Here is a 12,248-nt window from a genome sequence, read left to right as displayed (position 1 = left end):
GGTGCTGCTCTTGAGGGAAGGAGTGAATACATAATAGGAAGAGAAACACTTCAGGCACTCTCACATAGAGCAGGAAATAATAATAGTTAAAAAGCCATTATTCAATCGGGAGAGGGGTTTTTACGCCGTGACAAAGACTTTTCAGTCAGAGTAGCCTTGTCTGAAACATGATATGGTCTGGTGTGACTTGAAAAATCTAGAAGTTAGGAATGCTATAAGCATCCATGCCAATTGTGTGTGTGTGTTTCTGTGTGTGATGAGTCAAATAACCAGGAAACACACAGAGGGAGGGAGTCAGCAAAACCTTTTTCCTTTTCTTCAACTCTTGCTCCAGATTTGATGAGGCTGTGTGTGTGTGTGTATTATTAACACTAACATCATAACCCGGCTTCATCTCCTGCTGTCAGCGAAAAAAAAACAAAAAAAAATCTCCACCACATCTTGACAGTGCTGACGGGGCTGATATCAATATTTGATAAAAGGTGGAAGCAGCATGAGATGAGGGTTTCTACACCTCCAACCCCAAACCTGCTGTTTCCAATGGAGGGTGTTAAGGTTGGAGATGTTGAGAAGGCTGATATATATGAGACATGAAGGACGTTACACTGCTGGAGGGGCAAATCCAGTTGTCTTCATTGTACAGCTATCAGGCCGAGGCGTTCAGTTTCACTGACGTACAGTGTGAAAACAGTGGCTAAAGAGGAAGTAGGTCATATTCCATTTTAGTCAGAGCTGTGTTACACCTGCTAAATAATGAGCACCTGGACTTCTTGTTCACATGAGTGATGGATCCCCCTCCAGGCCTGAAAAAGTGACCCCCTGCTGTAACATGATAATTAGTTTTTAGAGCTATTTTTGTCTATTTTAGTCAGAAATTGTATCCTTAAACAACAGAACGATATGGGGCAAAACGTCGCCCGCTCGGCCCCCGGCTCCATTCATCACTTGCTCCGCCCCTGAAAGAAGATAGCAGTTGGTTAAATATGGAAAAAGGTCAAATTTATTTATATGGTGCAGAGCCTCACAAAGGTTACGCTGCGAAACAAACGAGTGGTCGACACAACATGCTGTAGCATCAATACTGTGCAAATTATAACCTGGACAACATTTGCAAACATTAAAGTTCGTCTCCACAAACTGTCAAAGAGCTGGAGGTCTTCCCAGGCCGGTGCGTCTGGGAGGTGGAGGCGCCTTCTGACACGATCCAGCTCCCAGACGAGGCTGAAACTGAGCAAATTCATGTGATTACTGAGGCAATGTGTTGAGGTTTCTGGTGCCGGGTTATGAGTTTCTATCGGTAAGCCGTTCAGCCATGACAGTCTAAGGACTTTGGATGGTACAGACTGAAATATCTCAACAGCTATTGGATGGATTATCACCAAAACGAATGACTTTCCATCACACTCGGCTGCATTTTTCAGATTTTAGCACGCTAACATGCTAAACTAAGATGATGAATGTTATGGTAAACAGAAAACATGCACAATGCAATGAGTTAGCATTGTCATTTTGAGCCATTGTCATTTAGCTCAAATAGGCTATAGCTGCCTTAAATAGCCGCTACCTCAGCTAGTCAGTTCTCTGTCTTTTTTCATGATTTTTTATTTATTTTTTTACTTGACAGTAATACAAAAACCCTGACAATTACAAACTACTGTAAACCACACAACAAAAACAACAAAACATTGACATATTTCACAACAGTTGAGGGAGAATAGCCTATACAATGCATGTTCTCTCAATTATTTAATCAAAAACAACCACAAACAAATCAAATTGCATCATCCTAGGCACCAGCTACACTTAGTTTTAAAGAAGAACCATGCAAGATTTTTACCTTTAGTTAGCAAAACAGTAAAAAAGTCACCAGATTTGCATAGTTCCCCGTTAAGACATTTAGTAATGACCTAACATAAGAATCAGAATCAGAAATCTATTATTGTCATTGTATGAACATAGAACGAAATTAGCGCTGAAATCCCCCTGGTTCTTAGAAGACATGTTAAAATATACATACCTACACATTCAGCAAACTGACTAATGAGTAATAAATAGCAGTATAGTCATAAAGTGTTATAGGTGTAGGTAGCTTACTCAGAAGTTTGTCATATGGACGGTATTAAAGCAGAAGTAAGTGGTCCGGTCGTTTTCGCTAATGCTGCGTTCCAGGCAGGCTTTTGAAATCGTAAATTACAGCTTCAAGTCACAACTTACGACTTTGTAGCGTTCCAGGCAACCCACTCGTGTTTTCCCGACCTGTTTTACCGGTGAAAGTCACTATAACGGCCACTCGTAACTTCCGACCGGTGAACTCCTACCAGATCGAACTGGTACCACTTCACGGTCGGAAAAATACGAGTTTCCTTGAACGCACCATAACAGTCCTCGTCCCTACGTCACCACATTCACGGCGTCCCTTGGCTGCACACACAGCCCTGCATGCCGTTCTCTCTCCTCATTGGATAAAAACTGTAGGATACGATAAATGTTTTCTCCTCGGCTCAGAGCAGAGCAGAGGGACTGACAGACCCGTGTTTCAGTCCAAACACTCTATGTAAGTGATTGCTGTCGGAAGATATAACTATTTAAGACTTATATTAATACAAATATATCACTTACTTCTGCTTTAATACATTTGACTACACAGTAAAATGTTATGGAAAGTAGGCTATGTGCCGGTCTGCTTAGCTTAAAAAACCATGTACTGTAACCACGGAAAGATCAGCACACCCTCTGAACAAATGCAAACACAAAGAGATACAAATTCAAGGGTGTGCCATGCGCACACACACACGCTCGTCCACAGAACTCCTCATGTGTTTGAGTTTTCATAGTTTACCATAACACTTGGTTGTTTGAGTCTGATGCACACAATTATCTGTAATGGAGTAGGTGGGTGGGTAAAAGCATCACGATTTCACGCTGTCATTGTCATTTCACCATGTAGACTGTTGTTCACCACCAGATGTTTGTTTTATATGCATCACTTAGCTGGTTAACTGGAATTGAAATGATAATGAAAGGCCTGAATACTGTGTTTGTTTGTTTGTTTGTTTGTCACAGTAGCTCAACAAAGTGCAATGCATGAGCAACCCAGTAAGACTTTATGCAGTGCTTTGGTACACAAACACACAAGGTAAACTCCACTACTGGATTACACAACTGGGATACTTGTGTGTGTGTGTGTGTGTGTGTTTGGGCACACGGATGTCCTTGAATGTGCACTAGTGTGTGAACAGGAGCGGGTCTTGAATGCGTTCATGTCACCATGTCTGCATTTATGTCAAACATCGACGGTTCATGTCAAAGTCTGTCTTTCAATCTGTAAAACCTGTTCAACAACCGTCAAACAACTGTTTCCTTGTGGCATTCATAACAAGTTTCAAACGGGAGTTGGCTACCACCCAACCCTGCAGGATATAAAGTATGACACTCTCATTTTGCTTTCTTGCAGAGCGATAAATGAGAAGATTGAAGTGTCTGTTACAGTTAAGATACCAGAAGTGAAATGTGCTAAATGGTAATAAACAGGAAGTGTTGGGGGCCCAGCCCTGAGCTCATTGATTAACCATTAAATCCAGTTTGTCAAACATTTTTACTTATCAGTTGGTTTGTTTGTTTGTTTTTTATTTATAAGATTACAAGATTACTATCACATACACAAGTCACTGAGATCTGGTTGCTCCTATTGACCATGTAGGTAAAATAAATAAGAGAAATATAGATAAAATAAAGCTAATATGATGTAAATAATATAATTACATCTAATCTAATCTAAATAATGTAACCAGAAATACAAAATATGTTTCTAATGGCCTGAGGAAAGAAGCTCCTCCTTGGTTTTGGTCATCATACCCACTAAACTAATTGTTTTCTGATCAGCAGCTGGAACAGGCAGTTGCAAAAACCTTTATTAAATAGGCTAATAATAAATATGATAAATAGGATTTAAAACCACAGATCATCTCTATTTTTTTTTTACTGTGTTTTCATACAATAATGAGATAATGCTACAAGCTAAGCTAATAAAGTTAACCCTGCACATAGGCCATGGCTCTTTAACTGTGAGTGAGTGCTGTAATGTAATACGTTTCACTTCCCTTTCACATAAGCCTGCAGTCGTCATTCATACTATTTAACTTTACTCTGGTTGCTTCTGGTTGCTCCTAGACTGGCCATATAGGCTAAGTAAAATAAATAAGAGAAATATAGATAAAATAAATAATATGATGTAAATCATGTAATTAAATCTAATCTAATGTAAATGATGTAACCAGAAATGCAAAATATGTGCCTAATGGCCTGAGGAAAGAAGCTCCTCCTGTCCCGATCTCAGCAGCTGGGACAGGCAGTTGCAAAAACCTTTATTAAATAATAATAAATATGATTTAAAACCACAAATCATAACTTCTTTTTTTTTTTTTTTAACTATGTTTTCATACAAATAATGAGATAATGCTACAAGCTAAGCTAATTCAGTTAACCCTGCACATAGGCCATATGGCTCTTTAACTGTGAGTGCTGTAATGTAATATGCTCCACGTCCCTTTACATAAGCCATACAGTCGTCATTCATACTACAGTATTTAACTTTATATCCATGTGTCCTCTGGCGCCATCATTTGGGCAAACGTCACTTTCACTTTGACCCACTGTGGCACTTGTCTCTTTTGCTATTTTGTTTGTGCAATTGTAGTTTTTTCCTTTTTTTAAATTTTTGCTGGCATGCAGTGAATCAAAGCAGCAGCAGCAGTAGTAGTCAACCTCCTGCTCTGCTCTCACAGTCACAGTCTGTTTAGGTTTCTGCAGAAGTTGCATCAAGTTGGACAAAAATAGAGGCTGCAGCTCAGACTTGTCACTATATCACACACACACGCGCGCGCGCAGGAGGAGAAGCAGTGACACTAATATCGCTCCTATTACCGCACGAGCCTGTGCACAAGTCCACCCCCCCTCCTCCTCCTCCTTCACTCATATTTCCTCCGTTATATATCTATATCTCCCTCCTCCTCCTCCTTCATAATGCGCGCGCCCCCCTCGCCCGCCGCTGATAAGCAGCATAACGGGGAGGAGCTCTGTCCTCGCGGGGCTCCTCCTCCCTCCCTCCTCCCTCCAGCCCCTTGGTTTTCTCTCACTTGCCCCCACATACACATACACACGCTCCGTCTCCACCTCCTCCTCCTCCTCCTCCTCACCGCCTCCTCCTGGCTGCTCGATCGAGAGGGAAAGATGATAAAAAAAGAAGTAAAGGAGGAATAGAAGAAGCAGAAGAGGAGCTGGAGAGAGGGGGGGTCCTATTTTCTTAGGAGCGGAAAGGCGTCACGCCGGGCGGAGAGCAGCAGCAGCAGCAGCAGCGCGGAGGGGCTGAGGAGAGGGAGACGCATCACGGGGAGAGAGAGAGAGAGAGAGAGAGATGGAAAAGACGGAGGTAGGAGGCGACAGCGGCTCGTAAACACGACAGAAAACGGCGAATAGGACGCGGCAGACAGCGGCGATCACCCCCCACCGCCGACCCCCGCGTCCCTCCTCATCTCTCCATCTCCATCCTTTTCTCTGCACGGCTCGCTCCCTATAGCTGTTGTTGTTGTGTGAGTGTGTGTTTTTTTTTTTTTTGCGCATCAAAAACCAGCTCGGCGTTTTTTTTTTTTGTTTTTCTGGGATGTATCTTTATCTTTTTAGATGCAATCTTTTGCCAAGCGCCGCTTTATCCTATCTCTCGTAGAATAGGCTAAACATCAGAGAGATAGAGAGATAGAGATAGGAGGAGGAGGAGGAGGAGGAGGAGGAGGCTGATCTGACTGACTGACTGACTGAGCCATCACCGCCACCGACAGGATCCAACCGTGTCTGAGCTGCAGGGTCCGGCGCCGGACGAGCATCGGCGCATCTGATCCGCCGGATAAAAGCGGAGAGAAGCAGAGAAGAAGGGATAAAGAGAGAGAAGGAGAAAGAGAGGGAGAGGGGGTTGGAAGGACTGCGAGATGACTGTAGAGTAAAAAGCCCTGCTGCTGAAGACGGAGAGAGAGAGAGAGCCGTGGCCCCCCTCCCCGGTTATCACCGAGTCTCCAGCATCACCACCACCACTAACACCGATGCGATGGCATAGCGGCTCCTGCAGCAGCAGCAGCAGCAGCAGCAGCAGCAGCAGCAGCAGAGCTACATCTACATCCACCAGAGCAGACTGAGAGCAGCACGGCTCCATCACCATGAACCTCTGAAATATCCGACACGGGCTCAGATGGGTAAGAGGAGATGCTGTTTTTCTTTTCTTTTAAATTCCGGGATGTGGAGGCAGGAGGGAAGGAGGGAGGAGGAGAAGGGAGAAGGGAGGCTCGTGACGTGAGGACTCTTCTTATACAGTAGCTATACAACTGCAATGTAAGGAGGTGAAGCTGTATGATGATGATGATGGCTGGTGGTAGTGGTGTTGATGAAGTTGCTCCTCCAAAGCAGATGGGTAGAGATGAACAGATGGCCTTTTGCTACTGGTCAGACGGGAGAGATATTAAGGATAAGGAGTCTCAGTGTGTGTGTGTGTGTGTGTGTGTGTGTGTGTGTGTGTGTGGCTTATGTCTTCTCATATGATCCTCTTCTTCTGCTCTGCTGTGTCTTTTGGATGTGAATTTGTGTGACTCTTTCCTGGACCGATGTGCTGTAGCTACTGTATAATGTGAGCAGCGAGGTTGAGTCTGAGGTCAAGAGGTCACGAGGAGGAGGAGGAGACAAAATGACCATGAGCAGATTCAGAATAACTGGAAAGAGGTGTAAAAAACAAATGCACAATGATCACAAAGAGATGCAACATGACCTCTATACAAAGATGTAAAACGTCTATAAGGAGACATAGAATAACATTGTGTCATAATGTGTCCATGACCTGGACCGTTGGGGTTTTTAAGCCCAAAACTCATTCAAAACAATTCAAGTTTTCAAGTTTCTAAATCCCAGTTTAGTGGATTCATGTTTTATTTCAGTTTCTAGCTTTTCCCGTCCTCCATTGAATCTGTATTAAGTTTCAGCTAATGACATCTTCTCTATTTTACACCATCACACCCTCAGCCCACCTCTCTCTCCCTATTAACACCTGAACTGAATCGCAGCCTCGTGTCACCGCTCCACGTCACCTCGCCGCGTCTGAAATCCGCGATCCCGTCCCGTCCCTGCCAGGCGACCGTCTTCCTCTTCTTCCTCTTCTTCCTCTTCTGTAGACGCAGCGACTCGGAGCCTCGCTGACAAAACCCATTTTCATCTCCCAGACCGAAAGCCAGCTCCATCGCCTGCTGAATCCATTTCTAATTTCCCACGAGAGGAGTGTGTGCATATATGTGTATGTGTGTGCACTGGGGGGAGGGTGGAGGTCTGCTTGGCCTGCTGCTCAGGGGGTCAGGTATTGATCCAAGGCCCCAGATGGGCTTTTCTTTTTCTTTTTTTTTTGTATATGAGGGCCTTGAGTAAGCTGATCCTTGATGGGCAGTTAATGTAGAGCAAATGAATGAGGGGGCGGCTGCAGCGGCGGCTTCAGCCAGGAGTCTGTGCAGAGAAACAGATGAAGCACACAAAAAAAAAAAAAGAAAAAAAAATCACTGGCGTTGGACGGTAAACATGAGCCCTCTCTCTCTCTCTTCTTTCCCTCTGACATGCTGCCCTTGAGCAAGGCAATTAATCAGGAATAACTCCATTAGAGCGGCTCAGTGGTGCAACAGTAACAGACTGTAGCCGTATACCTGGCAGCTCCCAGGTGTGAAGGTGTGAAGCAGGGCAGCACTGATGAGCGTTGCCCCGGGGACGGAGGCAGCTTCATAAAAAGATGCTCGTTGGCTTGAGTAATTGTTTGTTTTTGCGAGTCTAAAAGGTTGTGATGTTGTGATTTTATTCGTTTCTTTCGGGGGTTTGAGTCGACGTCGGGGTCGTGTTGCATTAAAACAAGCCAGAAACATGTATTTAAATGGTGAATACTTGGAGTGTATTGCCTTACCATCAAAACAGCACCTTCTGCTTAGTGCTACATTTTTCTCAGCCGCTGAACTGCAGTGTGTTGCTTTGCACACACACACACACACACACACACACAGCTGCAGGTCAGCTGAGTGGATCACAACCAGCTAAACTTCACTTGTGTGTTTTGACGGGTGGATGATTTTTCTCCTCCTCCCTCTGCTGCTGCTGCTGCTGATTGGAACGGTTGCTGCAGGTAACCGTGTGTGTGTGTGACAACCTCACCGGCGCTTTATTCCACACAGAAACTGTTAAGATGGAGAAGAGTTGGATACAGAGGTGGAGGAACTCAAAAGGCAAGGCAAGTTTATTTGTATAGCATATTTCCGCAACAAGACAACTCAAGGTGCTTTACAGTACATATATATTAGCAAAATAAGAACATAAAAAGCAAATGTTATTTTAAAAAAAGGAGACTGAGTTGACTGGAGGGATGGCAGGATGTTGGAGTGTGTGTGATTTCACCTTCGGTTTGCTTTATGGCCACGACGCATCAACACATCTGTGATGCAACAACAGAGCACTGAGAAGAAGGAGGGAGACAGGATGATGCAGTGACCACTGATCGGTTATCGGTTAGCAGCAGACTCGGCAGCTCGTTGGTTTTTAGCTTTGCAAAAACCAAACTTACACCAAGAGCACTCAGCAAATGTCACGTTTGTTGATCTAATCAAAAGCTTTTTTATGGAGAGTCTGTAACTGAACTGTTTCATAGCCGTAAACATCCAGGGTCCAGATGCATCAAACTTTGTGCAGATGCATGATAAAGTCTCAATTATTGAGAAACTGGGCGCATGTGAATGAGCCTCAGTTTCTCTCCCACTGTTTGATGTGAATGAATCAGTTGCACAAAAACCCACAGAGAATAAAGACGAGAGAGATCAGGAATTGTGATTAGTCAATATTAAAATAGTTTGAAACAGTCTGAGGAAACACATTACATAATAACATAATTATTTCCCTTTTATGAATTGTAATTGCTGTTAAAATGACCAAACTTATAATGATCATAATGAATGAAGCGCAGTGGAGTCGTCCTTATATGTTAAATTACTTTAGAAAACTCTCCAGCTGTGCACATTCTGTGTTTTTAAATCAAACAAGAAATAGTCCGGTGACCTTTTGCTGTTTAAAAAGTCGTCTGTTCAGTTATGTGTTTGTGTTTGATCTGCCCGTCCCAAATAGCCGAACTGCTCCTTTAAGTTTAGATCCAGCTTCACATTATGATTTGTCACGTGTCTCCTTCCTGGCAACAAACCCGTTCTCTGTTGTTCCTTAATAAGAGAAGAGGAGGTTTTTCATCAGCAGGCATCAGGGTCACAACGTCCCACAGACTGGAGCTGTTTAAAGACTTTGATCATATTTATCACTGATTTATTTATATATTTATTTATTTTCCATTTTGACACCTGCACGGGGGAATTTCGATGTTGTGGTTTCTCACCGTCTCACCCTTTTTCAAGCGTGAGAAGTCGACAAATACCTTGTCAAAATACCCCAGCGTGGAAATGATTCATGTGGTGGGAAACGGATGCACTAGGTAAAACTGTTAATGCGTCTCTTCATACCACACTTATCTCATTAATAAGCTGCCACATGCAGCTCTTTACCTCCGACGGTTGATTCCCTGCACGCTCTCTCCCTCTCTTCCACACACCCATTCTTTATTTCTTTCTTTCTTTCTCTCTCCCTCTCTTCTCCTCACTCAGCTCTTTCATTTATGGCGCTCCCTCTTTTCGCTGCCTGCGACTCAAGTTGCAAGGCCGAAACAAATGGCTTTGCTGGCACACACACACACACAGACACACACACAGACACACACACACACTGGGCTGTCAGTTAATATTGCCAGAGGAGATCTCGGTATACGCCGAGATCAGCAGCCTCTTCCTCTTCGACAGAATCGAGTTTGGTCGACTCTCCCTCTTCTCAGAAATCAGATGCTAGCGGTGAGTCAGCCAACAGTCACACTTGTGGTAATCACACACAGCGCACTAATTTCAAACTTTACAGGCCGCTCTCCAACGGAGAATGCTTTGTAAATTAGCCGACTGGAGAACTCTTTTTTGTTTTTTTTTCAGTCAGTGGAAATGTTTTTGTTTAACAAATAGAGGCCTCTGTCTGACCGGCTGTGTCTTCCAAGTCAAACGTATTGCGCTTTGTAAGAAGCGAGAATGCAAGTCTGCAGGAAATCACCACAAACCCCGGGCTTGTTGTTCTAAGCAGATGGACGCGGACATCTGATATCCTGCAGCGTGTGAACTCCAGCGAAGGACGGCGGCGAGAGAGCACAGAAGGCGCTCGTGCAGCCAAAGTAAATCGTCCCTTTTATCTGATGAAGGCAGATACCTGCAGGATCGCTGACTGTTGTTTACACGCCGACTGCGACCGGATCGGAAAACGGAGAATAACAAAGAGACTATTTGGTCCGGGATTTATGTTCGTCTCTCTCAACCTTTGACTGTAATTAAAGATGGGCGAAGCCCCTGTGACGTCACCTGTAGGTTTCTGAGGAGCTGCCCTACCCATATCCACACCATAATAACCTCAGGCTCATCAAACATGGCCAAAGAGGAGTTACTCCCTCAGGGATGCAGGACATTAAAGAGGAACTATTAAGGATTGTAGCTTAACTATGCTACATTTATACCTTAGTTCAACAGCTTTGGAGTAATTGTGATGGTTTAGTAAATTACTTAACTTGTTATGAGTGAGAATAGACGCTCTCTGCCTTCCACGTGCTTATCGTGTCTCTTGGCTGAAAAACAACCTTGCAAGATCAGAGCCTCCAACCCGGTGTCCCAGCTCTCGTCTCGGCGGCACCGCGACACGAACGTGTCCCGTAACCCCGTAATCTCTTGTTTATGACAGATTAAACTACAGAAATATACATGTCGTAACATCGTAAATGATATATAATGTTATCCACCGCTCTATTGATTGATTTCTTGTCGGCTTCGTTGTAAACAAACGCACCTGGCCAGGTGGAGGGTTAGCAGAAAAAACGGAATAGCATAGTTCCTCTTTAAACCTTATTGAAGTTAAACCAGTCAGTGCAGTTGTCATGGAGGAGGAAATGAGCCGTACAGACCATAATCGACTTTTGCAGCAGGATGTAAACATGATTATTGCTGCTGTATAATCAGACATTTTAACATGGGAGTCTATGAGGAGTGACTCAGTGATGGAGCCGATTGAAGAAGTGCAGTTTTTTTGCCTTCACTCGCCTACAGTACAATCTCAGCTGGATCATTTTCACACAGCCATGTTTTTGTTTAGTTAAAACTGTGACTCAGCTGAAGTGAAGAGTTCAGTTCTCATTATCAGAAGCAGAGCTCGTTAAAGTCGAAGCTTGAAGTTGTTTGTAATTGTGGTCCTGCTCCACAGTGCGTTTTACGACCCAATGACTCTAAAAAACAACCGACATGCTGTTGTGTGACCTCATCCAACCTGTGGCACCTGCAGAGTGAGAGCCAATCACAGCACAGGAACAGAAGTCGTCTGAAAGTGAAAAGTTGGAATTAAAACGCTTTTATTTTCAGACAGTCGCGGTAAAGAACAGCAAACAAATTAAAACAAAGTAAGAATGAAGCTCTTTTTATGTCTAGAACTTCAAACGTGGACTCGAGATAAGAGCTCTGTGCTGCGGTGAAATGCAAAACATTTTTCAAAATAAAAGAAAATTCACTGTTTTTGAGGCTGACTAAAAGCTGCTTCAAAGTAAAGAAATGCAGTGAAGTCAGACCTGCAGTATTTAGAAGTCTAGTGGAGTAGAAGTCGTACGTCTCTTCCCTCCTGACAGATTTCATGGTGACATGTAACGCTTGTCGTCTGCAGGTTTTTACATCGGGGCGAAGCTGCAGTCTCCTGACAGTCACTGAAACCGGTTTGCTCACAAGATGCACTTTTTCTTTTTGTGGTCTCATAATTAATTTCCTACAGGCTCCTGAATGATGTCGAGACTGTGTGTGGCCTGAAGCGCAGCAGCTGTAGAGCAGCACAAATCCAGCCTGTGTTTTTTTTTTTTCTTTTTTTGACGTTTACGTGTTCAGCCGGAGCTGTCGAGAGCAGAATAATCTTTCAATAAGAAAATGTGTAGGTCGGATGACTCACGGTCACCTGTGTTTCAACGCTGCTGCAGAAATTTAGAGCAAAGGTTCTGAGTGGAGCTGGATGATGATGATGAAGTCGGAGGCGTGTTTGTCCCAGCAGCAGCGAGAGTTAGAACTTCCTGCCCGGGGGTGGTGGCGATA

General features: G+C 43.9%; 1 protein-coding gene across 1 annotated transcript in view; it reads left to right on the top strand.

The window, feature by feature from the left end:
- Window positions 1-6,152: 6,152 nt before the first annotated feature.
- The window catches only part of mgat3b (beta-1,4-mannosyl-glycoprotein 4-beta-N-acetylglucosaminyltransferase b), a 70,299-nt gene continuing 64,203 nt past the window's right edge, over window positions 6,153-12,248 (top strand). The window contains exon 1 of the mRNA XM_085785503.1: window positions 6,153-6,242. The gene's annotated coding sequence lies outside the window, so the exon portion shown is untranslated. The remainder of the gene's footprint in view (window positions 6,243-12,248) is intronic.

This window comes from Trachurus japonicus, chromosome 1 (genome assembly GCF_045865225.1).
Source record: "Trachurus japonicus isolate A0001 chromosome 1, Traja_1.0".
Lineage (NCBI taxonomy): Eukaryota > Metazoa > Chordata > Actinopteri > Carangiformes > Carangidae > Trachurus > Trachurus japonicus.
The sequence above is the reverse complement of the archived record's forward strand: the minus strand, read 5'-3'. Positions and strand labels throughout refer to the sequence as shown.